This window comes from Halichoerus grypus, chromosome 1 (assembly GCF_964656455.1).
Source record: "Halichoerus grypus chromosome 1, mHalGry1.hap1.1, whole genome shotgun sequence".
NCBI lineage: Eukaryota > Metazoa > Chordata > Mammalia > Carnivora > Phocidae > Halichoerus > Halichoerus grypus.
Window position 1 is genome coordinate 197,697,742 of NC_135712.1, and position 25,695 is coordinate 197,723,436.

The following is a 25,695-nucleotide window of genomic DNA, read 5'->3' on the forward strand; positions in this document are numbered from 1 at the left end:
CGGGGCTGCGCGGGAACGAGGGGCGCGCGGGCACGGACGGGCGCGTGGCCGCGGCGGGGGCGCGCGGGGGCGGGCCGGCCGGGGAGGGCGGCGCCGGCAGGTTGGCGGCGGCCGCTATTTGAGCGCCGGTCCCGGGCCGGGCGCTCAGAGCGCTTCGAGTCAGCGCGGCGGAGAGATCGCGGCGCGCCGCCCGCAGAGGCGCTGCGGCCCGTGCAGCCCCGGAGGCCCCGCGCGAAGGAGGCGGAGGAGGCGGAGAGGCCGGATTGCCGCCCGCCGCCCGCTCCCCCCCACCCCGCCGCCGCCGCCCCCCCCCTCCCCGCGGCGCCGCATCTTGAATGGAAACATGGCGGTGCCGGCTCGGACCTGCGGCGCCTCTCGGCCCGGCCCGGCGCCGACTGCGCTCCCCTGGCCCGGCCGCGGCCCCCGGCCCGGCCCCGGAGCCCGGCGCCCGTCGTCCGGGCCCCCGCGCCCGCTGTTGCTGCTGTTGCCGCCGCTGCTGCTGCTACCGCTGCTCGCCGCCCCCGGCGCCTCTGCCTACAGCTTCCCCCAGCAGCACACGTAAGTGGCCTCCCCGGCCGGCCGCGGGACCCCTGCCGATCCCTGCGCGCCCCTCCGCTCCCCCTCCCCCCCCGGCCCGCGCCCGTCCCTCCCCGCGCCGGGGCGGGGGCGCTGGGTCCGGCTGCGGGCTGCGCCCCGGGGGCGGGGGCCCCAAGACCAGAGGGCGGGCAGCCGCGGTCCCGGCGCTTCTGGCTGCGTCGCGAAACTTCCCCGCGGTGCCCCTTATCCGCCCCCCAACCCCCAAACGGGGCAGAGCAAGATCTGCAAGCCTAGGGATGGGGTGGGGGGTTCCGAGTTTGCCAGCTGATTCCCCTGCCGCTGTCCCGGTGAGAGGGGAACCTGAGGTTGGGTGAGGGGGCGGCCAGGGACCCCTGACCGGCAGAGCTGGAGTCGCGCGTCTGCCCCACGTTTCGTCCCCAGTGGGAACCCGGCGCTTTTGAGCCAGAGGTGGGGGACACCTCCACACCTGTCTTCATTGGCCTTTTCCTTTGACCGGAAGGGCTGGATGCGGAGGATGCAAGCACCTTCTTGTGACCAGTACCACAGAGGGGGTCAGTGTCCCTTGTTCTTGTCCCCTCACTCCACCTGAGGGGAGGGTCCCCTGGAGAGCCCAATTGGGAGGTGAAGGTGCTGGGATGGAGGCAGAAAGTGAATGGCAGGGAGGACCCCTGCCTGCTCGTGCTGCTGCCGGCAAGTGAATGGCATCTCCTGGCCCTGCCCCTTCTGCTGGTTCTCATGGTCCTTTTGAGCCTTCTCTCCCTCCCCAAGAGCCCGCAAACTTGGGCATCCTCCTCTGGTGAGCTTGGCCAGATGTGTCTGGGGCTCGGAGTGGGTATTCAGTGCATGTGGCCTTTAGGACAGCAGCTATTTCTGTGGGCACCATGCCCCGGACTTATGTCAGTGCCCAGACACCCCTCGCCCCTGTGGCTTTGGGCCATGGTGACCACCTTGCTGTCTGTTATGTCTCCAGGTCTGTGGAGCCACCTGTCCCTGGAATCCTTCACCAGTAGCCAGGCCTGGGGTTTGGGAAATGAGTAGCTGGGCTGCTAGTGGCCAAGGGGAAGGTTCTGGCCTCAGGGAAGGGGAGAGGCTGACTCTGCGTCATTAGACCATTTCTGCCTCAAAACCTGCCGACTCCAGCTTGTAGGTTCTCCCAGATGAGGGCAAAACAAACTCAGAAAAGGCACCGCTCTGAGTGTCTCTTCGTCTCGTCGTTTCTTTCCTCACACAGCCTGGCTGTGCTCAGGCGGGTGATCAGTCGGCAAATTACAGGTGCCGCACGGACGTGTCCTCTGTCAACCGTCTGGATTTTTTGTGTGTGCGTTGGGGGGTGCGCAGGGAGAGGAGGATCATATGGAAGTTCAGGGCTTGTGGGGACATTATGTCTTTCATTTGCCGTGATGAAAATGGACTTCAACCATAGTGTTTAAAAAGAGCAAAAGCATTGTTTTTTTGTTGTTCTTTTTTCCTCAAAGCCAAGCCACAATATTTTTTCCCGAGCCATTTCCTAGCTCCTTGAATGAAGGTTTAAATAGATGTCTCTTTTCACCTCTTCCCACCTCGCCCCCTCTCCTTGCAACCTGCAGTGGGCCAGATGGCTGTCGGGCCCGCCATGGGTCTCCGTTGGAAGGACAGTGTGAGACCCTGACCAGAATGGACACCTGTCACTCTGTCCCCAGCGAGAAGACGATGAGGCGGGTGTGAGGGCAGCGGCACATTTCCAGCTGGACGCTCTTCTCTTGTCGATAGAGTTGGAGCTAATTTGAGGGTTTGGGACATGTCTCGCAAACCATAATTAGAGAATGAGAGTGGGGGGTGGGGTGGGGGCTGCGCGGCTCTGAGGGTCCAGGGGGAAGTGACTAATGTGACGACGACACACAGGGTTTACTGTGACAGCCAGCGCCCTTCAGCTGCCCTGGTCCCGCAGATGCGGATGCCCATTGATCCTTGGAAGGAGGAAGGGGAGGGAATTGAGTGAGGGCCCCCACATGACTGCAGCTAGCTGGAGCGGGGGCTTTTGTTGAACTCACATGAAAGGCTGAGGCGGCTGCCGTGGGGCTGCCTTGGGGTGGACGGCCTCCCTGAACTCTCCGGGGTCAGTGGCCAGGCTAGGACGAGACGTTGATACAGGTGGCTTTCTGAGATGCGAAGTGGGAGCCTCGGTGTCATGGCACTGGGGTGATGGCCCCTCAGTGGAGAGGGCCCTAGGCGGCAAAGTCGTTTCCTCAACCACGCCTGGCAGAGCGACGGGGCCCAGCTCTGCGAGCCGCTGGGTTTTAAGCCAGTGTGGGTTTGGGGTCCGATGGCCATTATTTCTGTCATCGCTGTGGCAGTGTGGCTCTCTGCCCATCAGGCGAGTGGATTGAGACAGCCGCTGCATCAAGGAGGGCAGAGGAGTTGCCGCTGGAGTGGGGACGGGGCTTTGGTTTTGGCGGCAGAGGGTAGGGGGTACTCCCTCACCCCACTTGGACCGAGATCAGGGTTTCAAACAAGGAGGAGGCCACAGGAGTGAGTACATATGTGTGCACACGTGCACTCGTGTGTTTGGGGCTGAAGTTGGGGGAGAAGGAGTCAGAGCACACTCTCCCTTTCCCCCGCCTCCCCGTTTCCAATTCGTCTCACTCCAGCCGTGGCCGTGGCCGTGGCTGTGAATGGCGAATGGCCACCGCTGCCTGCCAAGGGCAACTGCTTTGCCTCTCCCTGCATCTTTCTCCCATCCATCCCCGGCCCCTCCCCTGCCCCTTCCTTGGGTCCCCCAGCCCCACTCCATCCCTCTCATTGCTCTGGGCCCACCCTGCCTGCCTCTTTTGTGGGACCTCTGTCCCCTGTTCTCCGGAGTCCCCAGGTTTCTCTGTCCCCTGCTCTGTGGGGCCCTGGCTGAGTGCTGGGTGGAGCGCCGGGCTGAGCTGCGTGGCTGGCTGCACCCTCTTAGCCCCACTCTGCCCCAGTGAGGGTGCTGGCCAGCACCTCCCTTCCTCTGGCAGGGCGGGTGGGGAGCCGAGAGCAGCCTGAGGGGTCTGAACCCACCCAGCAGATTAATGACAGCTGGAGTACGTGCTCCTTTTCCTGAGTGCCCACGACGGGGCATGCGTCAGTCTAGCTACGGTTAATGGTGGGTGATGTGTGTCTGTCTGGGCCTCTGAGCCCGCGCCTTCACCTCCCTGGGACTCTCCCTGTTAGAGGGAGGCAACATCACACATCTGGGTCCCCCCATCTCCCCAGTGACCTGCCGCAGCTTTTGCAGGAGGGAGGGGGTGAGGCTTCACAGCCTGCTGCCACCACCACTGGCACACAGAGCTGCCAAGTGCTCGCATCCCTCCTGGTGTGGAGGACTTGGGGAGCCCCTTGGCTGCTGTCCCCCCTGTGCCCCACCCATATTGAGCACCTCCTCCTGGCCAGCTCTGTCAGACTAACCCCTGAGAGGGTGGCGGAGCTGGTTTGAGATTGCGTCCGCTCCTAATCTGTGGGCGAGTCTCACGCTGGATTCTCAGTCACACTGGTGTCCCCAAGGAGAGACTGACTCACAAGTGGAGTGAGCGCTTCTACGCTCAATGCCTCCTTTTCCCTTCTGCCTGTATGCAGGTGGGCACTGCCAGCTCATGGCGCCTTAGATGTGTATGGGTGGACCCTGCCAGCTCCTGGGAGGAGGCAGTTGGTGGACTTGCTGGGTGTCAGGTGTCTAGGCCTAGCAGGCTCCAGCGTTGGCCTCCAGAGCTGACCCTCTTGTTGCGATGATCTTGCTTCGGTTTCCCCAACTGAGATCATAGAATCTGCTTAAGAGGCTGGTGGTGAGAATTCCTGCGAGGGGAATGTAGCCTCTGGTGGGCACGGAGGGTTCCATGGGTGGACAGCGCAACAGCTATCGTAAACATTAGCATCCGGCCCTAAGGCTGCAGCCTGACCAGGCCCCTGCCCACCAGTCTTTTCCCCCTGCTCCCATGGGCTGGGTGCCTTCCTCTCTCCGCTTTGCTGATGCTGTCCCCTCATCACTGCATGCTCTCCTCAGGGGTTTAAATACCTCTTTCAAGGTCCCATACCCACACCGTCTGGAGGCCTCTGGGTTGTGCCCCTAGCTCAGACTGTACCCACCCACATGGGATGTCACCTCCTAGAGGACAGACACTGGGCCACCTCCCTCCCTCACTGCCTGAAGCCCAGCTTGACTGTGGTGGGGAACATCACCAGGCTTATGGTGGGTCTTCTTTCAATGAGCTCAGGCCAGGCCCTTACTACATTACGGCCTTGACCGCAGAACCTGTGCTCATGCCCATCCCACAGATGAGGAGACTAAGACTCAGAAAGATGCAGGCCCTCCCCAAAGCCCTGCAACTTCTGGAGGGAGGTCTGGAAGAGGACTAATCTTTTCAATGCTTAGCTGCCCTGCCAGGAGCCTGGGCACATCTGAGCATTGGGCCCAGGAAGTTGGGGGTGGGGACTCAAAACCTGGGTCTTTGGATGAAAATGAACAGGCCTAAGACCTGTGAGGCACGCTTAGGCCTTCCAGCTGTAACCTTTCCTGCACTGTCCCTCTGCTCTCCTGGGTCTCAGGCAGCCTCGAGGGGGCTTTCTTCCTTGGCCCACAGCTGCCCTGCCAGCCCATTTTCACCCCCTTCCACATGTACACAGGTGATCATGGGGCCCCCGACTCAGATTTTCCTCTTCTCCAAGGCTTTGAGTCATAGACCAGGCCTGCCTGGCATGGAGAGGTGGGCAGGAGGGACTCCCATCTCAAGATGCCAAGATGCCATCTCCCCCTCCAGATTCCATATGATTCCAGAGAGAAGGGGCATAGGGGTGGTTAATGGAAACCTGAGGCTGGATCCTCTAGTCCCTTGGCAGTTTTGTCGGCCCCGAGGGGACTTCAGAGGACTCAGACCGTATAGACCTTAGAGGTTTCCATGCTGTAAGGACAGGTGTGACCTGGGGGGCTAGGGAACTATTCAAGGGCCAGCTGGAGGTTTGGGAGTCAAAGTAAGTAGGCCTGTGGCATGGGCTTGTCTGGCAGGTAGAGTCGTCTGTGGCTGGGGGGCTGGTCTCTTTCTCCTTCCGCTTCCCGTACCCCCTGCCCGCTGCTGTCCTTGTGGGCTTCTAGATTTGAGATCTGCCTCAGGAACTGGTGACCCGTGTCTTTAAGTGAGGGCTCAGGGCCTCGGGAATGGGGGAGGGAACACCAGGGTCTAGGGTACCATGAAGGCAAGGGTGGGGGGCTTTCCCACTGCTGGCTACAATCCCTCCAGCCAACTGGGAAGCTTCTGTTCATGTCAGGTTGGGTTTTTTTTTTTCCCCCTCTGGTGCCTACTGTCTAAACAAGAAGCTACAGAATCAATATTCGTATTCCCAGAGGGAGGTGTATGTGTGGTTTTTGCTTTTTTTCTTTTCCCTTCCTCTCTTGTCCTGTGTAACCTGAAGAGCCTTCTGAGCTGCCTGTGGCTAAGGTTGGCGGTGGGGGGAGTTGGCAGTGCAGGTGACCACCAATGGATTGGGATGCCCCTGGGGGGGCTTGCAAATTCCCCACGGGGGTCTCTTAGAGCTGCCCTAAAGGAGTCAAGGATGCTGTCATTCAGGCCCACACAGTCTGAGCCCTACTTTATGCAGGCACGACCCGGGGGCTTGGCTCCATCTGGTCCTGCCCTGCCATAGGTTTGGTGTCCCTGGGCTGATCCTGCTCGTGGGCCACCTAGTCCCTCTCCCAGCTGAGCTGGGCCCCCTCCTCCTGGGGCTGTCTGGTCCGCATGGCTCCTGGCCATTGCTCGTGCTGGTGCCTGAGCCTGTGGGGGATGGGACCTCGCAGACTAGGAGACCCTGTCTCTCTGGGCTTAGGTGAGGGGAATCTTCCCGTGGGGGGGCCTCAGGGGCCTTGCCTCGGGTTAGCCTGGTCCTGGGGGCCCTCTGTCAAAGGCAGTTCCAGCCCAATCTTGTCAGCGGGGTAGCTGGCAGGGTGGTGACCTTGGACAAGCCCCTCCTCCCCCTGGGCCTCAGTTTCCTCTCTTCTAGACTCTTCTGACTCTGACATTCCAATGTCCTAATAAGACAGGTTCAGGGTCTTCCCGCTCCTCTTCACCCTGTGCTCTAGCCACAGAGGGAGGCCTGACCCCCAACCCAGCTAGACCCCACCTCCTCCAGTGTGAGGAGCCTGCATCTCCCCTACTGGCCTCTGGCCACACTTGGGTGTCCTGAAGCTGCTTCTCAGACTGACCCACTTTGGGCTCTAATCAACCTAATTGTTTAGCAGAGAGGGAGGGGCATGGGAAGCCTTTCCTGCTGATCATTAACCAGCTCTCCCCACCTTGGAAATGACTCTTAAATGAAGGGGAAAGGAGTGGCAAGGAGAGGGAGGAGTCGCCCCCTCTGCCTCTCTTCCCTGCCCGCCCTCCGTAGACCGTGGGTCCCTGGCTCCCACCTCGATGCCTTCCTTCCCTGCTGGCTACCTCTCTCTGAATGAGGGCCCTGCTTGGTGCACACCGGGGCTCTGCCACACCTCTCACCAGCTGTGTGACCTTGGGAACTTCCTCGGCCTCTCTGGGTCTTGGGGCCTCATCTGTAAAATAGAGTTCCCTTGAGTGTGCTGCCTCATAGGGCTGGGGTACCAAAGATCCTGAGGGAGGGGCCTGGCCCCAGGGGGTGCATGATGAGGGCACGTGCATCCTGACTCAACCTGTGAGGGTTCTCAGTCCAGCTAGGCCTGCACTCCAAGTGCCAGGCACCTCTCCCGTCACCCACGACACCCACGGCCCAGCCGGGCCCTCCGGGCACCTGAGACTCAGCTGAGGTTTCGTGTCTTTCCTCCCGTGCTTGGCCCTTGCCTTGGCCTGTGTATGGAAGTATGTAAGAGTGTGCTCTTGTGTGTGTGTGTGTGTACACGTGTGTTAGGTGTGTTCATGTGAATGCACACTTGTGTGAACGTCCGTTTGTATACGAAAACGAACTTGTGTGTGGATGTGTGCGTGTGCCCCTGCGTGTGCATGCTTGCATATTGCTTGTGTGCATACGAGCGGGTCTGTGTGTATGTACATGCTCACGCGTACACATAGGTGTGGGTGTGTGCTGTGCACGTGTGCACGTATGTGTGTGCAGGCAGATGCGCGGTTTGTCTGTACACAGAATGTGCTCTTGGTGCCCACCTCCCGCACCCGCCTTTGAAGTTAATGCCAGAGCTCACTGGGCGAACGCTGGCCGTGGGAAATACAGCAGCCCGGTCGTTAGGACCAGTGTTTGGCAAACTTTTATGTCAGGAACAGCGCGAGTTAAGGCTGATCTGGAAAGTTTGATCATCTACCAACTGGCTCGATGACAGTCTGTGAAGGAAACACACAGGCTGCATCCTTGTAATTCAGATTTTTGCAAAATGAATGGTATTTAGATGCACTGGAGGACTTGGGACTCAGAGAAGCTTGGTGAGTCGTTTGTGAAGTGAAGCGTCTTTGCAACCAGCCCTTCCCTTGTGGGGAATCTGAAGGGTGGGCATGGAGGTTGGGGTGCAGGGAGAGTGGAAACCCTTGCTGTGTGACCTTGGGCTGGTGTTTTTCCGCTCTTGGAGTGGGTGCTTCTCATTTGCACACCAAGGGAGGGAGACTGGCATCCCTTGGAGCATCTGCTGTAGGTTTGGGGTTCTCACCCCCAGGAAGATATTTATGCAGTCAGTTGCAGGCACGATTTGGGGTGCAATAGCTTGATGATCCTCACATGTTCCTCTATTTAGGGCACCTCCCACGAAGTCTCTTCCTTTCAAGGATGAATTTTTGTCTACTGGGTCTTCATAAACAAACAGTCTGGGTGCTGGCCCTTGGGGCTCTTGTGTGCCCAGCTGAGCTCTGGCCCTGATCTGGTGGGTTCTGGTGTCTGAGAGAACTGTAAGTTTTGCTTTCCTAGCATTCTCAGGGCCTGTGCGTTGTCCGTGCTGGGGTAGCCCAGTGTCCTCGGCATTTCGGGAGGGGGTTTCTGCAAAGAGCAGAGGTGGCCGAGAAGGGCTCTGGAGCCTGCAAGGCCAGCGAGGGTTCCTGGGGGGAGAGGGAGGGGGGCAGGGTGCCTGGGCCGGACCATCTCCTTGGGCAGTATGGGCCTTGCATGGTTCCCGTCTTGGGAAGGACGTATCCCAGGCACAGAAGCCCCTGGGGACCCAGATACCTCCGTTGTAAGATGAGGAAACTGATGTCTGAGGTGGCAGAGAGGAGCCTTCAGGCCCCCCAGGTCTTCTGGCTGCACTCCGCCTGCAGACAGGGCCCCATCCCCAGTGCTCAGTGCAGGCTGCTCAAACAATGACCCCAGGGGCGCCTGGGTGGCTCAGTCGGTTAAGCGGCTGCCTTCGGCTCAGGTCATGATCCCAGGGTCCTGGGATCGAGCCCCGCGTCGGGCTCCCTGCTCGGCGGGAAGCCTGCTTCTCCCTCTCCCACTCCCCCTACTTGTGTTCCCTCTCTCCTGTCTCTCTCTCTCTCTCTGTCAGATAAATAAATAAAATCTTTAAAAACAAAACAAAACAAAACAAAACAATAACCCCAGCTTAGCTGTCCTTGCGCTATGACATACAACTGGTTCTCTTGATAAAAACATCCCTGGGGCGCCTGGGTGGCTCAGTCGGTTAAACGTCCAACTCTCGATTTCAGCTCAGGTCATGGTCTCAGGGCTGTAAGATCGAGCCCTGAGTCGGGCTCTGCCCTGGGTATGGAGCCTGCTTAAGACTCTCTCTCTTCCTCTCCCCTACCTTCTTTCTCTCCCTCTCTAAAAAGTAAAAAAATAAACCCCCTGCCATGGGATACAGGAGCAATTTGAGGCCTCCTTTGGCAAATCCTATAGAGCAAGGCGCCTGTGTGGTGTGAGGCCCCAGCTCCTGGCCTCCCTCTGGGACAGACGTTGGTGCCTCCCTGCCGTTTTAGAGGCAGCAAGAATTTCAAGGTACCCTCAGAAAGAACAGCTTTGTCACCAGGCGGGCAAGGATAGCCTGGTGTGTTCCTGCGATGGGTAGGGGCCCCCGCTCGACTGCGCGTTTCCAGCCTGACGTGGCATTTTAGCCTTGATAACTTCCCTCTGCAGCCCCGTGTTCTTTGCCTGCTGGCGCCCCCTAAAATGCTGCATTTGAAGCCTTAAAGGTCAGGCCTGGTGCTGCTACCAGTTCCAACAAACAACAAAACAACCCACCTCAGCCCTGCCCCCAGCTTCATTTAGTAGAGAAGAGAAACGAGCTGATGGAACAGGCTTCTGTGCTGAGGGCTGTCACAGCTGGACATTTCTCCTTTCCCCCTGTGAGCTGAGGCTGGGGTGGGCTTGGGAGAACCTGGAAGTCTTCCCTTCTTTTCCTGGACCCCCTAGGTACGCTGCAGTGTCTCCTGCTGAGGGTCAGAGCCCCACTTCCCAGGCTAGCATTGGAGACCCTGCCGGGGCTGGCTCCGGTCTCTGGCCACTAGCCCTGTAACTCTCCAGGCTCCAGCCAGGCCCAACCGCTTACACGTCCTAGTAGGAGCTCTGGCCTTTGCACCTTCTGGCCTTTGCTCAGCATATCCCTCTATCAGGCTGGCCTGCTCAGCCCAAGTACTGAGGCGAAGAGCCCTTCTGACCGATGCCCTCCTCTGGCTCCCAACCCCTTGTGGGCCTTTTTGACAACCCTAGGCCCCAGTGCACAGAGTAGGCATTGAGCTGACTACTACCCCTTCAGAAGGCGAGTCTGAAGAGTATATTTGGCTGCAAGGAAAAGAGGCAGTTTTTACATGCACCATGGCAACCACAGCGTGATGATTTTTTTTCATCATGGTTAGTCCCTTTATCCTCTGACAGGGAGCCCAGAGGTGGGTGAGTGTAGGCTGTCATTGAGGACCAAGTCCACACCCACACTCTGCCTGTCTGGCCTCACTTTTAGTGGGGGCTCTCTGTTCTTGGTGGACTCCCCTCATGGCAACATGATAGCTGCCATAGCTCCGGGCATCACAGGTACCAGACAATAGGAGTAAAGGGGATATTGGGTTCCTCTTAAGAGGCTAGGAAACCAGGCTCAGAAGCCCCTGGCCAACTTCCCCTCGTACCTCATTGGTTAGCACTGGGTCACATGTGCACTCTAAACCAATCACTGGCAATAGGGAAAGTGCACTGTGATTGGCTCCGGCTAATCAGGATTTACCCTTGAGCAAAGGATGGGGTCACCTTGGGGATGGAGGCAGGAGAGATTCTTACAGACGTGGGTTTTGTTAGCAAGAAGCAGAGAGTAATGGAGAATAGGAAGGAAATTTCTGCTACAGGGTCAGGCCAGAGGCCTGAACATGGGGTGGGGGTGAGGAAGAAGGTCGGAGGGGAAGGGAAGGGGAAAGGAAGGGGGGATATCCATGCTCAAGGAATCATTTGTTAGGAAAGTGGTTATTTTAACTACATCATCAGTCACTATGAGCTGGGCCCTGGGTGATGTATTTCATGTATCCTATCCAGTGAGATGAGTTCATTTTTATTCCCATTTCACAGACAAGAGAAATTGAGGCTCAGCAGGACTGAGTGATGCTGAAATCACACAGATAGTGAGTGGTGGAAGCGGGCTTCATACCCCAGTACTCAGGTCTGAGCACCCAGCCACAGCCTCCCATGGCCCTTCTGCAGCCCACCTCCTCCAGGCAGTCCCCTGACCACAGGACCCTCGGGGTGCCCCCACACTCCTGTGCCCTTCCGTCACAACTGTTCCTCCTCAAGCGCTGCCTCTTTTACCAGGCTGGGGCACAGTTTCGCCGGGTGCTGGCTCTCCCACTGGGCTTGGGGCGCACCCTGGGTCCTTGGAGGCGGTGGTGAACTGGAAAGACGCAGACAGAGGCCATGTCCTACTGCTGCAGAGCTGAGGAAGTGACCCATGGACATGGTCAAGGGGCGGGCCTGAACTTGTCCGGTGCTGCCTGTGAAACTTGGTTCTGGGCTTGGGCAGGGGCAGCTGTAGGGTGGGTATACTTGCATGTCTGCTTTCTACGGAGAGGGCTGGGGTGTCATTGGTTGGCTCCCCTGATGGATATGACAAGATCCATGCTCCAACGAGGCCGTGTTCTCATGACCTTGCCCCTGGCCCTTACTCTCTGGGCTCTGTTCCCTGCACCAGTCGTGGGTCTGGGCTGGCCACAGTGTCCAGGGGTTACCCAGCCAAGGGCACAGGTCTTGGGAGAAGCCCTGGGCTCTGTCTTGCTCCTAGGTCGGGTGCCCCTCTGGCCACTGTTCCCCACCTGTCACATGAGGGAAGAGGGCTCTCTGGGACTGGCTTTTACTGGCACAGCTATGAGTCCTCCAGACCAAGCCAGGCCTCCTCTAATCTGAGTCTCCTTCTAGGCCTTCTCCCATTAGCCGGCTGGGAGCTGATGGTACTGTGACCACCTGTGCGTACATGGAGTGGGGGAGAAGAGCAGTCTAGATTCACTCCCCACCCCCCCACTACTCCACCCCTCACCCTCCATCTTCCAACCAGCTCCGTCCCCCCACCCCCGCCCCGGTGGTGCTTAGCTTTACCTGTGGGAGACTCAGAGGGAGGGAGGCAGACGGGCAGCAAGGTCAAGTATTTAAGCCAGACCTTGGCTGCTGTAGTCCCCAGAAACCTCAGGGGCTTGTGCTATAGGGACTGGGCCTCCCCTTGCCCTTCCTCCCTCTGCCAGTGTCATCCTACCCCACCCCTAGCCTTGGCCTGTGTCCAGCTCACTGTGGGAGTCTGGGCAAGCTACCTGCCCTCCTCCTCTGAGCCTCAGTATCCTCATGACTCCCGGGACCCTCCAGATTGATGGATCCTTCTTCAGCTGAGGACGATGCTCTCCTGCTACCCCTTCTGTGTAGCTCTCATCTCTGTCCTACCCTGTAAGCTGGCGCTGTGGAGACCATAGACAAGGGGGCTGCTTCTGATGGGCACAGGAGTGGGCCCAGGAGGGGATCTCTGCCCTCAGGACTGAGCACCTACAAGGACAGCAGCCATTGTCTTCCATGGGGGCTGAACAAGCACCTACTATGCACTGAGCATGGAGTAAGCCAGGGAGCAGTTGGATGGGCTGCAAAGGGCCTTGCCAACTCCAAGCATCACCTGCCTGTGGTCCAGCTGACCTGTCTGCCCCTTAGTGATTGACTGGGAGTCACTGTTCCCTGAAGCCTCCCCTGACTTGTCCACGTGGGTCAGGGGCCTCGTAGGCTGCCCAAAGGCTCCCTCATTCTTGTCTCGCTGTAGACCTTGCTGCCTACCCCTCAAGGCTGTGTGCCTGGGAGAGGCAGTGGCAGGGGCCACCTGTCCTTGGCTGGAGCTCCAAGCTCGCACATACCAAGTACTCAGTAAACGTTCACTGAACAGAGTCTACACAGGTGTCTGAAGGCCAAGCTGGTTGTGTCTTTGGAAGCTGGAATAACTTTTACAGGGTCTGGGACAGGGACCGCAGATGGGCCTGGCTTTGCTGGTGCCATAAAGCCAAGGCCATCCCACACACCCTTCTGTGGCTTTCACAAGGATTTGCCCCAGCCCAGGTGCTGACTCCAAGGTCTGCCCTTAGGGGAGAGGGGGACGTGGGGTCCAGGAACCCATGGGACTACGTTATTAGGTGGGGCAGGGCCTAGGGATCAATATCTTCCAGAGCCACCCAGGTGAGCCAAGGTAGAGAAGCATGGAAATAGGAAAGTAAACACAGGACCCACCCCCCCTTTGTCCCCACCCAGCAAGGGGGACTGAGGCTTCCAGGCACTGGGGGGTGGGGGCTGACATACCGGTTCTGGGGAGTCTCCTGATTGGGGTCCCTGTGGAAGCCAGCTCTTCCCAGATGCCTGTGCACGTGGCCAGCGGCCAGAGTCTGTGGCCTGTCTCAGGGAGAACACCAGGCCTCCTCAGCTGGCTGCCCACTCCTTCCTGACCGCGCCTCTGTGTTGAGACTTGCTCTTGCCTCATCCACCCTGCTGACCACGCCACAGCCTGCCCATGTCTCAGGACCCACCTCCTGGGTCCTGACCGCCCCTTCCCACCCAAGTTGGCTTAGCTGTGTGCTGGGCCTGCGCCCTGGGAGCTCGCCGTCTGTGGGGGAGACCGACAGTGAAGAAGAAATGGAAGCAAGGTTGAATAAATAATAACTATGCCTGGTGCTCTAGGCAGCATCCAAGGGGTGAAGAGACACTGCCTCTGGGAGTGGTGGGGGAGGTGGGGCAGCCAGGGCTCATTCTCCAGGTGGAGTTCTGACCAGCCTTCTCAGGGTCCCTGCCATTCCCATGGTCCTGGGCCTCCCCCAGTCAAGGCTTTGGAGGCCCGGGGAAAGCACTCGGACCCACTTTCCTCTGAGAGAAGGCCACTGATGGGGGGACAAGGACAAGGGGCGGGGGTGGGGGAGGGGCGGGGCTTGCCCATTCGGATCCAGCCCCAGTGTCCTAAGCTCCAGGCAGGCTCCATCCCTGCCCTGCCGACCTGTTCCTGCTGCCCCCCCCCCCCGACAGTGCCTCCTAGCACCCAGGACAGTTTGGGCTCTGCTCAGCTCATGACCGGGGCCCTGAGGCCCCGAGTTCCCTGGCGCAGAGCAGCTTGGGGGGGGGAGGGCAGGGAACAATCCCAGAGGCCGTTAAGCGGGATGATTTACATGGTTCCTGAGCCCGCGCCGGGGGAAATAAATTTCACAGGTCATTTCCAGATTGGTGGCGTATGGAGGCCATTACTCGAACATGGAGGAGGGTGGGGACTCCATGGGGCTTCCAGAAGAACCCAGAGCCATGGGCTCTGCTGGCCTTGCTGCACCTGCCTGCTGCCTGCTAGGAAGCCCGGTCCAGGTGATGGGGATTGAGGCGGGGGCAGCGGGGGGGGAGCTGTGGGTCGTAAAGAGAGCCCCGTATATGGCCTTGTTTGAGTCATTTTCTGCCTCAGTTTCCTAATCTTTAAAATGGGACCATATTTCCCGTACTTTGGAGTTGTGAGGATGGAGCATCCGGTCTCCTAGCCAACACTTTTTGAGCACCTGCTATGTGCCTGGTCACAAGAGAGGGTGTTTTAGTGACAATATCTGTGTCAGAAATACCAGGAAAATTGTGAGCGCTTTGCACTTGTGGGCACCCCTGGCTGGAGTGGCAGCAGGAGGGTCTTACTGCTGGAGCCCCCATCTAGCCCGTGCAGACAGTCATACTATCCCCAACCTCTAATGTACAAGGGGCTGAGGCTCAGGGCTCTTTGCTGCCCCCGGCCAGGGGACTTGGGGGGGGGTGGTCCAGGTCACAAGTTACAAAGTAAGGGGCAGTGTTGGGATGCCCAGGGCAGGAGGCTCTGCACCAGGGCCTGGTTGTAATGGGCACCATTTAGCGGTTAGTCCGGAGTGAATGAGTAAATGGAATTTGTTCCTGGGAGACTGAGCACTTTGCCACCAATCTGTCTCCCTTTCTCCCCTGCCCGGAGGGCCCACCTTCCCTGGGTGCTTCCACACCCATGCAGCCCAGGTCCTACTTTTCCCAGATGGAGAGCTCACAGAGTGGGGGGGCCGAGCATCCAGTACCTCTCCCAGCAGGGCAAGTAGTAGGTAACCTTTGTGTTAAACAAAATTTACAAAGTTGACGGGCAGCCACTCTGAGCCCTGCTTTTCTCATCTGAGAAATGGGGAGAGGCAGCCCCCCTCTTTCTCACAGACTGGCCTTGGGTGCCTATGAACTGGGCTGGTAAACATAGGGCAGATACCCTGGCAGGGGCGCCCCACAGGTCAGCGCAAGGGGGATACAAGGGCCTGCTCTCCTTGTCTCCCTGCCATCAGGAGCCCACCACCCTCCCCGCTTCGGCACGTGGAGGTGCTCCCCGTGTATTTGAGGTTGGTGGGCTCTGCCAGACTCTGTGTGGGAGAGCAGCCTGCTTTGGTGCCCAGGGTCAGTCTGTGTGTTCACAGGACATCACTTTGGACAGGGCTCACCTTGCTGCTGGGCCTTGCACGTGCTGCACCCTCCGTCTGGACTGCCCACCAGCTCTGCAGCGCTCCTTCACCTGGCTAGCCCCTGAGGCTGGGTCAGTCCCCTTAGCCTGCATGCCACCCCTCAAGGCTCACTAGACTCCTCTTCCTCCACTCATCAGGTCTGAAGCAGATCACACGTCTGTTCTGCCTGAATTCCATACTCCTGAGGGCAGGCCCGCATCTGCCCTGACCACCACTGTGTCCCTTCCGGGTGCCCAGCCTGCAGCCTGGCTCAGTAACCATATGAATGAATGAATGAATGAATGAATGAAGAGAGAGCAAGCTAGCAGAGAATTTGCAGAAGGTGGGAAACACCTGCAGAGTTATTTTGTCAGTGATAAGCCCTGCTGGGCTTGCCTCTCCTCAGGCCAGCCCCAAGGACAGCTCAGGCTCACCAGGCAGAGTGGCTCCTCTTGGCCTGGCCACCTCCCTGGGTCTCCTCAGAAGGAGGTGCGGCCGCTGAGGTGGCCCCTGACTCCCCCTCCTTGCCATGGATCCCACACAGCACAGCCCACAGAGGGGATTTGCATTGCTAAAGGATTCACCACAGAGCACCTGAGAGTAACCAGCCCAAAGCATGTCAAGGCGGGTTGAGCACTCACATTCAATTTACATGCAGCTTCGAGGCTTCGAGAAGTCAGGCACTAGTGAGAAGCAAATCCCAGAGGAAGTGGGCATACCCCCCCAGTCTTAGTCCAGGCTCCCTAAGGTGGGATTGGAGGGGGCTTGGGCTCCTCACTGCTGAGACAACATGCCTGCGGTAGGAGAGCTCTGGTAGGGCATAAGGAAGAACTTCCCAATTACAGCCAGCTTTGGCTTGCTTGGGGAGGTGGTAGGGGCCCGGATGTAAGGGTGGGCCCCTTCTCAAAGCTGGAAAAGGTCATAAATGAAGGGCAGCCCTTATCTGCACCCTATTTCCTACTTTAAATCCTGGCCATTGGCATTCACCTTGGGATTAGGGAGGCCCTACAAGACGGGGCCTGGGCTCCAGAGTCATACTCTGCTGGGTTCAAATTCTGGCTCAGCACGGACTGGCTCTGTGGCCTTGGGTGTGTTGCTCACCCCCTGAGCTTCAGAGTCTTCATCCATGAGATGGGCCTGGATTGGTCCCCACCTAGCCAAGGGTGCTGTGACGTCAGTGGGAATTTGCACACAGAGTACCCAGCATACAGTAGGCGCTCCACATCATTGGTCCTTTCCTCGGGGCTATGCCACCTGCGGAAGTTGGAGGCCCTTTCCCAGCCCTGCCCTGCAGCCTCTCTCCCACTGCTAAGGTGGGTGAACAGGGCAGGTGGCAGTCTGGTGAGGGGAGGATATTTGGATAAATCTATCCCTAGGCACTTCCAGAAGACTCTTCTTTGCCAGACTGCAGGCTAAGTTCTACAGGGAGCTTGATGATGGGACGAGGCTATAGTCCCGACTTAAAGGCAAGAGTCCATAAGGTAAAGTAAGGACTGTGGGTTTGAGAGGGGGTGGGGGAAATCCCAGAAGACTTCCTGGTAGAGGTCACTCAGTAGAGGTGAGTCAAGGCCAGAGAACAAAGCTGGCCCTGATAGGTTGAGTTCTGGTCTTTGCTCCACCTCTTCTCTGTACCTAGGTGCCCTCCAGGGGCCTGCCAGCTTCCACAGGGGGATCTCTGCCCTGAGGAGGAACTGAGGACCCCGAGTTGGTGGGGGGGGGGGTCTGTTCTCCTCAAGGCAGGAGGCCATGTTGAAGATGCACACAGAGGACAGCTATTTGTGGCTCAGCGAGGATTTGACTCATGCTGGGGGGTGGGGAGGATGTGCAGGAGGGGAGATGGGGACGTGTGAATCACAGAATCTGACTGGAGTAGTTGGTGACACACAGACAGAGCCTCTGTTGCCACCTCTAGTCAGGCTTCAGCTCCTGCTGTGGGACAGGAATAGGCGGCTGGAGCTCCTGGGTTCCTCCCTGACTCACCTGGTGACCTCTACAGGTGCCTCAACCCTGCCGTGCACCTCCCGAGACCAGGCTTGGGCTGGTTCCACCCATCACAGAACAGGGCTGGGCACGGCGGGGGGGGGGGGGGGGGGGGAGGGCGCTGCATCAATATGTCCACCTCCTAAGAGTCAGCTTTGCTAAACCTCAGTTTACCCATTTGCTACATGGGCCTGGGTAGGGGTTACCTTCCCATTGTGCCTGACTCCCTAGGGAATATGCTGGGGCGAGAAGCAGGTGCTGCATACCCAAAAATGGCCATGATCTGTGCCACTAACTAGGGCAGGTGGCTCCTGGCCTGGGGAGCAGACGGTGGATCCTGGGCAGAGTGGCTGGCAGATACCCTGTGTCCTTGGCCTGGACCCTTTGCTTTGCTCTGGGGAGGCCTCAGCTGGTTCACGAATTCCTCTTGCTCATTGCTTCATCCCAGCTCTAGACTGCTGGGAAATTCGCAAAGAATGACATCTGGGTGATGGTACCTTTTGGAGACCCATGATGCTTGCCCCCCCCAGGGGAGCCAACGTGGATGATTCCTGCTGTCACTACGGTTTGAAAAACCACAACTCCATCTGTCCACAGATGGGAAACTGAGGCACAGAGATAGGAGTGGGTGAGCCTGCACAAAGCCCATGGACTCAGGCCCCAGGAACCAGAATCCAAGTGTGCGGGAGAAGGCACCATGGGGCAGGGGTGGGTGGAGGTGCTGGGCTGCCCCCAGATGGGACAGGGAGACAGAGATAGGCGGAAGACAGCCCAGGTCTGGGTTACTCCTTCTCCGAACTTTCTTCTTGCTTCCTGGAAAAATCGTCTGGCCCAGCACCCAGCCCTTCTGGGAGAGCCATGAATTATGCACCGAAGCCACAGGCCTGGGCAGGCCCATCATAAATGAGCTTTAATAATTCATACAGAGAGGAGCCAGGGAAAGGGAGGGCCTCCTGGGCCAGCCCTGGGGCAGCCTCTGCACTTCCAGCCCCTTGCAGGCTTCTGCTGCCCAGCCTACCTGCCTCCTCCTCGCGGGCCACACGCCAGCTAGGGCAGGATGGTGGGGAGGTCACTCCGACTCTGGGGAGGCACCGCCACTCAGCAAATGGCCTGTTCTTCCAGGCCGAAGAGCAGGAGGGTCCTCTCTCGAGGCTCCTGGCCCAGGGCAGAAGCGGACAGTAGACAAAAGAGAGGAGGTCTGGTGGAATGCTGGCTAAAACAGTAACCCCAGGGGGCATGTGGGGATCGGTCGCTGCTGGGGGGGGCCAGCTTAAAGTGGGGTGGGGAAGCTGATTTCACCAAGCAGGTGAGGCATGTGCAGAGACCTGAGACCGTGAGAGAGGGGCCTCCTGGACTTCTGAGGAAAGAGCAGTCCAGGCAGAGGGAACAGCATGTGCGAAGGCCTGTGCACAGAGTACAGGAGTGTATTCAAGCCTCAGTGAGGAGGCCAGTGTGGCCTGAGGAGCAAGGGCAAGGATGCCATCGGGAGTGTGGCCACTGGACGGACTTTGCCCTCCCTCTGGTGGCCTGGAGCTGCAGAGGAAGGACACAGTTCCAACAGGACCCTGGCCGCGCGTGCATGTGAGAGCAGAAGCCGGCGACTGCATGGTGGCGGCCCAGGCAGGCTGTGGGCCAGGGAGGTGGTAGGCAGTGGGCAGCAGGTGGAGCCGACAGGACTTGCCGAAAGAGAGAAAGCAGGTTCCAGGTCACCCTGAGGCTTTGGGCCTAAACAGAGGGAACTGCCATCAGTTGAGCCAGGGGAGGTGGCCGGTGAGGGAGAGAAGGGAGAGTGAGGCTCCAGAGGGAGGTCAGGGTCTCAGTTTTGGATCCATTCAGTTTGAAAGGCCTGTTAGACGTCCAAGTGGCCATGGCTCGCCAGCACCTGGGCGTTTGAGACTTGAGGAGAGGTGTGTGTCATCCTGATGGGCATTCATTAGCTGTGTGACCTTGGCCACATCACTCAATTGCTCTGTGCCTCAGTCTTCCCCTCTGAGGAGTGGGGATGAGGGTTAGACTGCCGTGAGGATGAACCGAGGCAGTGCAGGGAGAGTCCGAGTCTGTTGCCGCTGTGACGCCGGACTCACAGGTGCAGGCCCCGGGCAGGAAGACCCCAGTTAGAGCCCTTGGGAAATGAATCCCCAAATGGCCTGTGGAGGTCTCAGGCCACCCCTCCTTGGGCAAAGAGAGAGAGAAACAGATCTGGAGAAGCCAAGCACAGCGCTAGATGTGGGCCACAGAGCAGGGCCTCGTACAACAGGGGCTGGGGGAGAGATGGCCCCAGGGCCCTTCCCCACCCTCCAAGCTGAGCTCTGGCCTGGATCCCTACTCCTCCCCTGCTCCTTGGTGACTTCTCCGACCACTCAGTACTGCAAGAGCTGCTCCTGTGGAAGCTGGAGCAGTCCCCCTTAGGGGCTTCTTCCTACTGCTGGAAAACCCCAGACCAGGCATGGTGAGGGGGGTCCTGCTGAGGGGCTGCTCAGGAACCCCCGTGGCTGTGGGTGTGACAACCACCTCACTTTCTAGACGAGTTACCAGAGGCCCAGAGAGATGAAAGGATGTTACCAAGGTCACACAGCTAACCATGGCAGAAACAGAAGTCAGGCTCGGGTGACCCTCCATGCTACTGGGGAAACTTTTTCCCCTGTCTCAGCCAGCACGTCCCTGGCTGAGGCTTGCCTCATCTATGGGTCCTTCCTGACTGCTGGTGCCCCTGTGGACCCTTAATCCTGCACTGATTGTGGGGAATGAGGCTGAGGTCTGTGACCATTTGCTGTGTGAGTCTGGACACCCTCCAGCCCTCTCTGGGCCAAGTGGGCTGCCTGGCTCTCCCAGCCCTGGGCCATGCTGCTCTCTGGCTCCAGGTCTCTCCTGCCCTCCCCCATCAAGCTGTTAGGAGTAAATACTGGGCTGGACCCAGCGCCCTAATTAAAGCCAGATGATTGTTCACTGTTAGTCTGAGGGGGGAGGCACAGTCTCGCTGCCACCGCTGCTTCCTAGCCGAGAGCCAACTAGAAGGGAAAGCTTTTTCCCGGGGAAAGATAGGGAAGGGACAGCCCATAATTAATAACCTCATTAAGGAGCAGTATTTGGGCAGGGTCCCAAGACACACATCGTCGAGGCCAATGGATTTAGACTAATTCGAACTTCGGCAGCATCAGCCCCTCCCCAGCTCCCCAGGGTCTCTGAGAATCGCTTGTGGTAAATGGGCTGCCTTTGTCCCTATGTACGTGGGATGAGGGGGTGGGGGGCATGACGTGGGGGGGGCAGGTACCACGTTGCTCACACTATAGGGTTTCTTTAGCTGAATTACAGATCAGTTGAAGATGGGCCAGTCCTTTGAGTCTTGTGCCTCAGTCTACCTGTTGAAGGGATGGGTGGCTAGCTGGGGAGCTTCATTCCACCTTGCACTGGCTGAGCCAGCATGCTCCCCATCACCCTGTGCTGACTGGCCTCCACATCTGTAGGCACTCTCATGTCCTTGGCCAGGAGTGGCTGGACCTAATTGGCCTCTCAGGAGCGAATGACCTTGACTAGACTTTTGCCCTCTGCCATCCTCAGGAGGCTGTGATCAAATCAGGGTCAGGGGTGATACCCTGGGCTTTGAGCCCCGAAAGACGCCGAGGCCCAAGCGCCTTCTCTCCCAAGTGCACAAGGGAAGGATGCTCTGATCACGGAGACCCTGCCCTTCCGGAGGGATTGCACCCCACCTGGAGGCCTCAGTCTAAGGAAGAGGCACAGCCATCCCCCCTTAGTGAGCTGCAGGTCTGAGGAAGATTGGACTGTGGGTCTGTGCACATGAGTGTGTGGGGCAGTCAGCACTGCTGACATCCCTTCCGTGGGGCCGTGGTTTCCACCTGCCTCTTCTTTGGGTCCTGAGAGGTAGACAAGTGGTGAGCTTTATCTCCGTTTTCCAGATGGGAAAACCGAGGCCTAGAAGGACATGTCTGGTTCAAGGCCTCAGAAGAGCCAGGACTGGATCCTGGCACTCAGTCTGGGTAGAAAGGGACATCCACCCGAGCAGTCAGGAGGGACTCCCTGGTGGAGGTGGCTCTGGAAATGCCACAGTCCCGGGGTGCAGCCTTGAGCTTCCTGCCGTTTGCAGTGTGGCTGTGGTCCAGAGGGGGGGCCGGCCACGGCCAGGGCTGCTTCAGCAGGGGCCACAGTTGCCGTCTGAGCTTTGGGTGGCTGCCGGGGGACGAACACCCTCTCCAGGCCCACTCACCAGTCATCTTCCCCTGGGCTAGGGTCAGCCTGATGCAGGCCCTCTAGCCCAGCTCTCTTGGGCTCTCTTCAGGTCTGTGTCTCTCCGTCTGTCTGTCCCTTACCACCCTTCTCTCGCCCGATCTTTTCTTCTTTCCCCTTCAGAAGACTGTGAAAGCACCGAGGTGGGAGATGGCAGGCCAGCTGAAATATAATCAGAATAATTAAATAGCAATTTATTTTAAATCATTGCCTCCCCCAGAGCCGGGAGAATAATTGGCCAGCCTGTCACAAGAGAAGCAGGAGACCTGTGGGCTGCCACCACTGCCAGGCTTGGCTCACATGCCCTGAGCCGCGGGTGGCCCCCACACCCCTCACCTGCCCCAGCCTCGTCCTGTTTTGCCATCCACCCCTCGTGCTTCACCTGCAGCTCCGCCCTTGCCCCCCGCCCCCCACCTGCCCCGTTGTGATGGCTGCTCTGCTGAGCTAGTGGGAGGACGGTAGATGGCTCAGAGGTTCCCAGGGCAACCAGGTTCATCCAGGCAGGCTGCCTGGTGGAGGCAGCCCGAGCAGGGCTTTGATGGCAGAATGCCTCCATAGTGGTAAAGAGGCCTGCAGAGGCAGAGGTTGGGAGTCCTGAGGCCCCTACTAGGCCTTGGCCTCCCTGGACCTGCCCCTGCCTGCTCTGGAACAAAGCCTGCCTCCTTCCCTTCTGGCCCTTCTGCAGGGTCCGGCCTCCCACACCCACCCGCGCCCTCCGAGGGTAAACCTGCCGTGTCACCTGTCTCTGGTTTTTTGATTTGTTTAATTATAGATGAGTTTTCTGCATAATTTATTCCAAAAGCCTGGATTATACTGTACAATTAAATCACATTCTGATCAACAACTTTGGCATAAAATTAACAACTGGCAACAGTCTCATCTGTGCTGCTGCATCTGCACACAGGCCCTCCCTCTTCCCGCCCCTCCCCTTCCCGGGCCTTCTCCTCCCCCCTCCTCCTGCCCTGCCCCTCCCCGCTGGGAGAGCCCGTGCTGCTGGCCTCAGAGCTCCAGGCCCCAGGGCGGCTGTGTAGTTTGGCCGGGGCCTCCCCAGCCTCGAGCTGGGCTCTTGGTGGTTCTGCCCGCTGAAGCCCGAGTTCCTCACCCCACATGGGGATGGCTTCGCTCCCTTACCTCTTAGTGACTCTTCTCTCACATACTCCTCTTGGTTCTGAAGCCTGCCCTGGAGAGCAAGGCCTGGCGTCCTGCAGCCCCTTGGGCCTTCTTCCCACTGGGCTGCCCTCAGTCTGCCAGGCCCGGGCTTAGTGCCCCTCTGCCCTGTGCCCACTCCCTGCCTCTCTCTCACCCTTTCCAGGAATCCTGGCCACACTCCCTCCCTCCGTGCCCCTCTCGCCAAGTGCAGGCATTCATGGGAGCTCTCCTGAGCCCGGGGGCACTGTATTGGGTGCTCTCGTAGCCCCCAGGGGTGCCTGGTAAATATGCATCGAGGCTGCCATGTGGATTTGGCCATTGAAGCTTTTCAGCCAGTCAGTCCCCCTATTTACAGACAGGAATACTGAGATTTGAAGGGAGCTCAACTCCCCGAGGTCGTGGTCACACAGGTGCCGGTGCCTGAGGCTTCCCAGAAGCTGCCCTGTCCTGGAAGGGTGGGGTCAGGGAGCTGAGGGAGCCAGGAGGATGGGTCTGGCTTCCTGCTAAGTATGTGGCCCTGCACCCATCCTTGCCAGGGGCCTCCGTTTTCTTATTTGTGGAATGGGGGCCCAGTGCCTGCACCTCCCTGCGTTCAGGCACATAGAGGACACAGAGGTGCAGGGCTCTGTCCTCGGCCTCTCTTGCCCACACCAGTCATCCTGAGGGCTGCAGCCCCTGGCTGCACGTGCCTCCTCCCAGACACTCTCTCGCCTCCCTGTCTTGCTAATTTGGCACTTAGAGACACTCGGAGATAAGCAGTGTCATCTCGGTGAAGAGCATGGAAAAACACAGGGATGTGGGGAACCAGCAGGTGGGCCTACCCTGTCGGGAGGGTGACCCATGGGCAGCCCTCAGGAGGCATTGTGGAGCCAGGCACCTGGCCCCGGGCTGATGGGAGCCCAGGCATATTTGGTCAGCTTGCCTTTGACCCAGTGGGGCCATGGATCCAGATACGTCCCGCATACTTCCAAAGCCCCCATGCCATTCTGCCAGAGGGAGTGCAGCTGTGCCTGGCCAGGTCAGCCTCGGCTTGGTGGGTGGTTTCTCCAGCCTTCAGACAGGAGCTGTGGGGGTGCATAGATACTCCCGGCCTCCTTTGTCCCATGGTGTCACGCCTTGGAGCCAGCACTGATACGCCAGCCAAACCCTGGAACCCACGTACTCTCATCTCAGTGACAGTGAAATGATTTATCTATCATGTTCTTTTTAACACTGGGACACATACTGCCTTTCTAATTGGGTTTGGTTTAGGTGAATAATCAGAGTAACTTGTTTTCCCTGGCATTGTTTTGATGCATGGTGCTGCTGAGGCCTGGGGTCTGTCTGTCCATCAGGCCCAGGGCACCAGACCAAGGGCTAGAGCCACCCCCCCACCCCCCCCGGCCCCCAGGAGGATGTGTGTGTCCTGCCGTGTCATGGGCGGACCGGTCTCTGCGACCTACAGCAGAGTCTGGAGCTGCTCAGCCTGGGGGTGGAAGTGGGGAGGCCGTGTGTATGTGCATGTGAATGTATGCGTGTGAGTGTGTGTGTCTGTGAGTGTGAGAGAGAGACAGTGGGAGGGAGGGAGAGAGGGAGGGAAAGAGTGTGTGTATCTTGGAAAGAATTGGACTTTATCCTGAGATTTGGCTCTTCTAAAATTCTTTTAGTGTTGAAATAGCCTTTTTAGATGAAATGATGGTGATTATAATAATAATAATGTGTTGTCTGAGCAAAATAAAAACTTGGCATCCATGTCTGTTCTTCCAATTAATTTTCTTTTGCTTATCTGTGAAATCCTAGAACCAGAGACCTATAGATACACTAGAAAAGAGTCAACAGCCTGGGGCCAAATCAGTGGTATGCTAGTAAATGTTTACAGTTCACTCTCCAGGGGGAAAAAGAACTGCAATTTGTAGCATTTGCCGATTTCTGTGGTATAAATATTCCCACTATGGCCGATTTCAAGTTCGCAGAGTGACAATACTGAATGCAGAGCTGGGAGGAGGTGCACACTCTTGCGTGGCTCTTGCTGACTCTAGCACATCCATGCATCAGGCTCCATGTCTGCTGCTTCCTGGGTGGGTGACCGTGGGCTGGTCACCTAAAGGCCCTGTGCCTCAGTTTCCTCATCTGTAAATTGGGGATGATAATGTTTGCTGCTTTGTGAGGCTTGAAGCAAGAGAGCAGGTGGCATGCTGGCACCACTCCATGTACATCGTGGGTGCCCTTGTGCACATGAGTCCCAGAAACGATGATGATTGGCATTCGTCCCCTGGACCAGTGAGTGGCTGAGGTCAGGGTCAGGGCCAGGGCAGAGTTAATGGTTCCCTTTGGAGATCAACTCCTTGACCTCAACCATTTTTGTACCTAGCTGGACACAACATCCCACCTCAACATTCCCCCCCACGGCCCCCGGGCTCTGTCTCAGGAGCATAAACAGCCACCTGCCCCACTGTCCACCCACAGCCACGGCCACGCGATCAGCACCTGGTACATAGGAGCAGGGGCCAGGCAGGCTCTCCGCTCTCTGCTGGGCTTTGCCCTCCCCTGGCTAGCAGCGGAGGCCTGATTGCCCTTTGTAGCCTGGTCTGCAACCTGGCCTCCTCCTGGGCTTGGAGTTAGCTTTTTCCCTGCGGTGGGGACTGGAGGTGGGCATCAGGCTGTGGCCCAGCCAGCAACAAGCTGAAGCTAATACCTATTTCTTTTGATGTTGATTTTTTTTTTTCCATCACGGTCCTGACATTCAGCTTGGCAAATTGCAATTAGTGATCCGCCTGCTTCCTGCTCCAAGTTCCCATGCCAACCGACCCGGGCACACACAATGGCACAGGCCCAGCCCCCCAGCCACAGGCCTGAGGATGGATGTGGGGCAGGGGGCTGGGGTGGAGGCTCGAGCTCTTCTGACCCAGGGAGCTAGCAGAGTCCTGGCCCTGAGTGACACTGG

At 58.4% G+C, this 25,695-nt stretch overlaps 1 protein-coding gene across 7 annotated transcripts in view; it reads left to right on the forward strand.

The window, feature by feature from the left end:
- Positions 1-372: 372 nt before the first annotated feature.
- Positions 373-25,695, forward strand: part of CACNA2D2 (calcium voltage-gated channel auxiliary subunit alpha2delta 2) — a 141,532-nt gene continuing 116,209 nt past the window's right edge. For 4 of the 7 annotated variants that reach the window (XM_036091991.2, XM_078077783.1, XM_036091992.2 and 1 more), the window contains exon 1: positions 374-558. The gene's annotated coding sequence lies outside the window, so the exon portion shown is untranslated. Of the gene's footprint in view, positions 559-25,695 lie in introns of all 7 variants that reach the window. The other 3 variants (XM_078077781.1, XM_078077775.1, XM_078077779.1) reach the window with 1 other exon arrangement.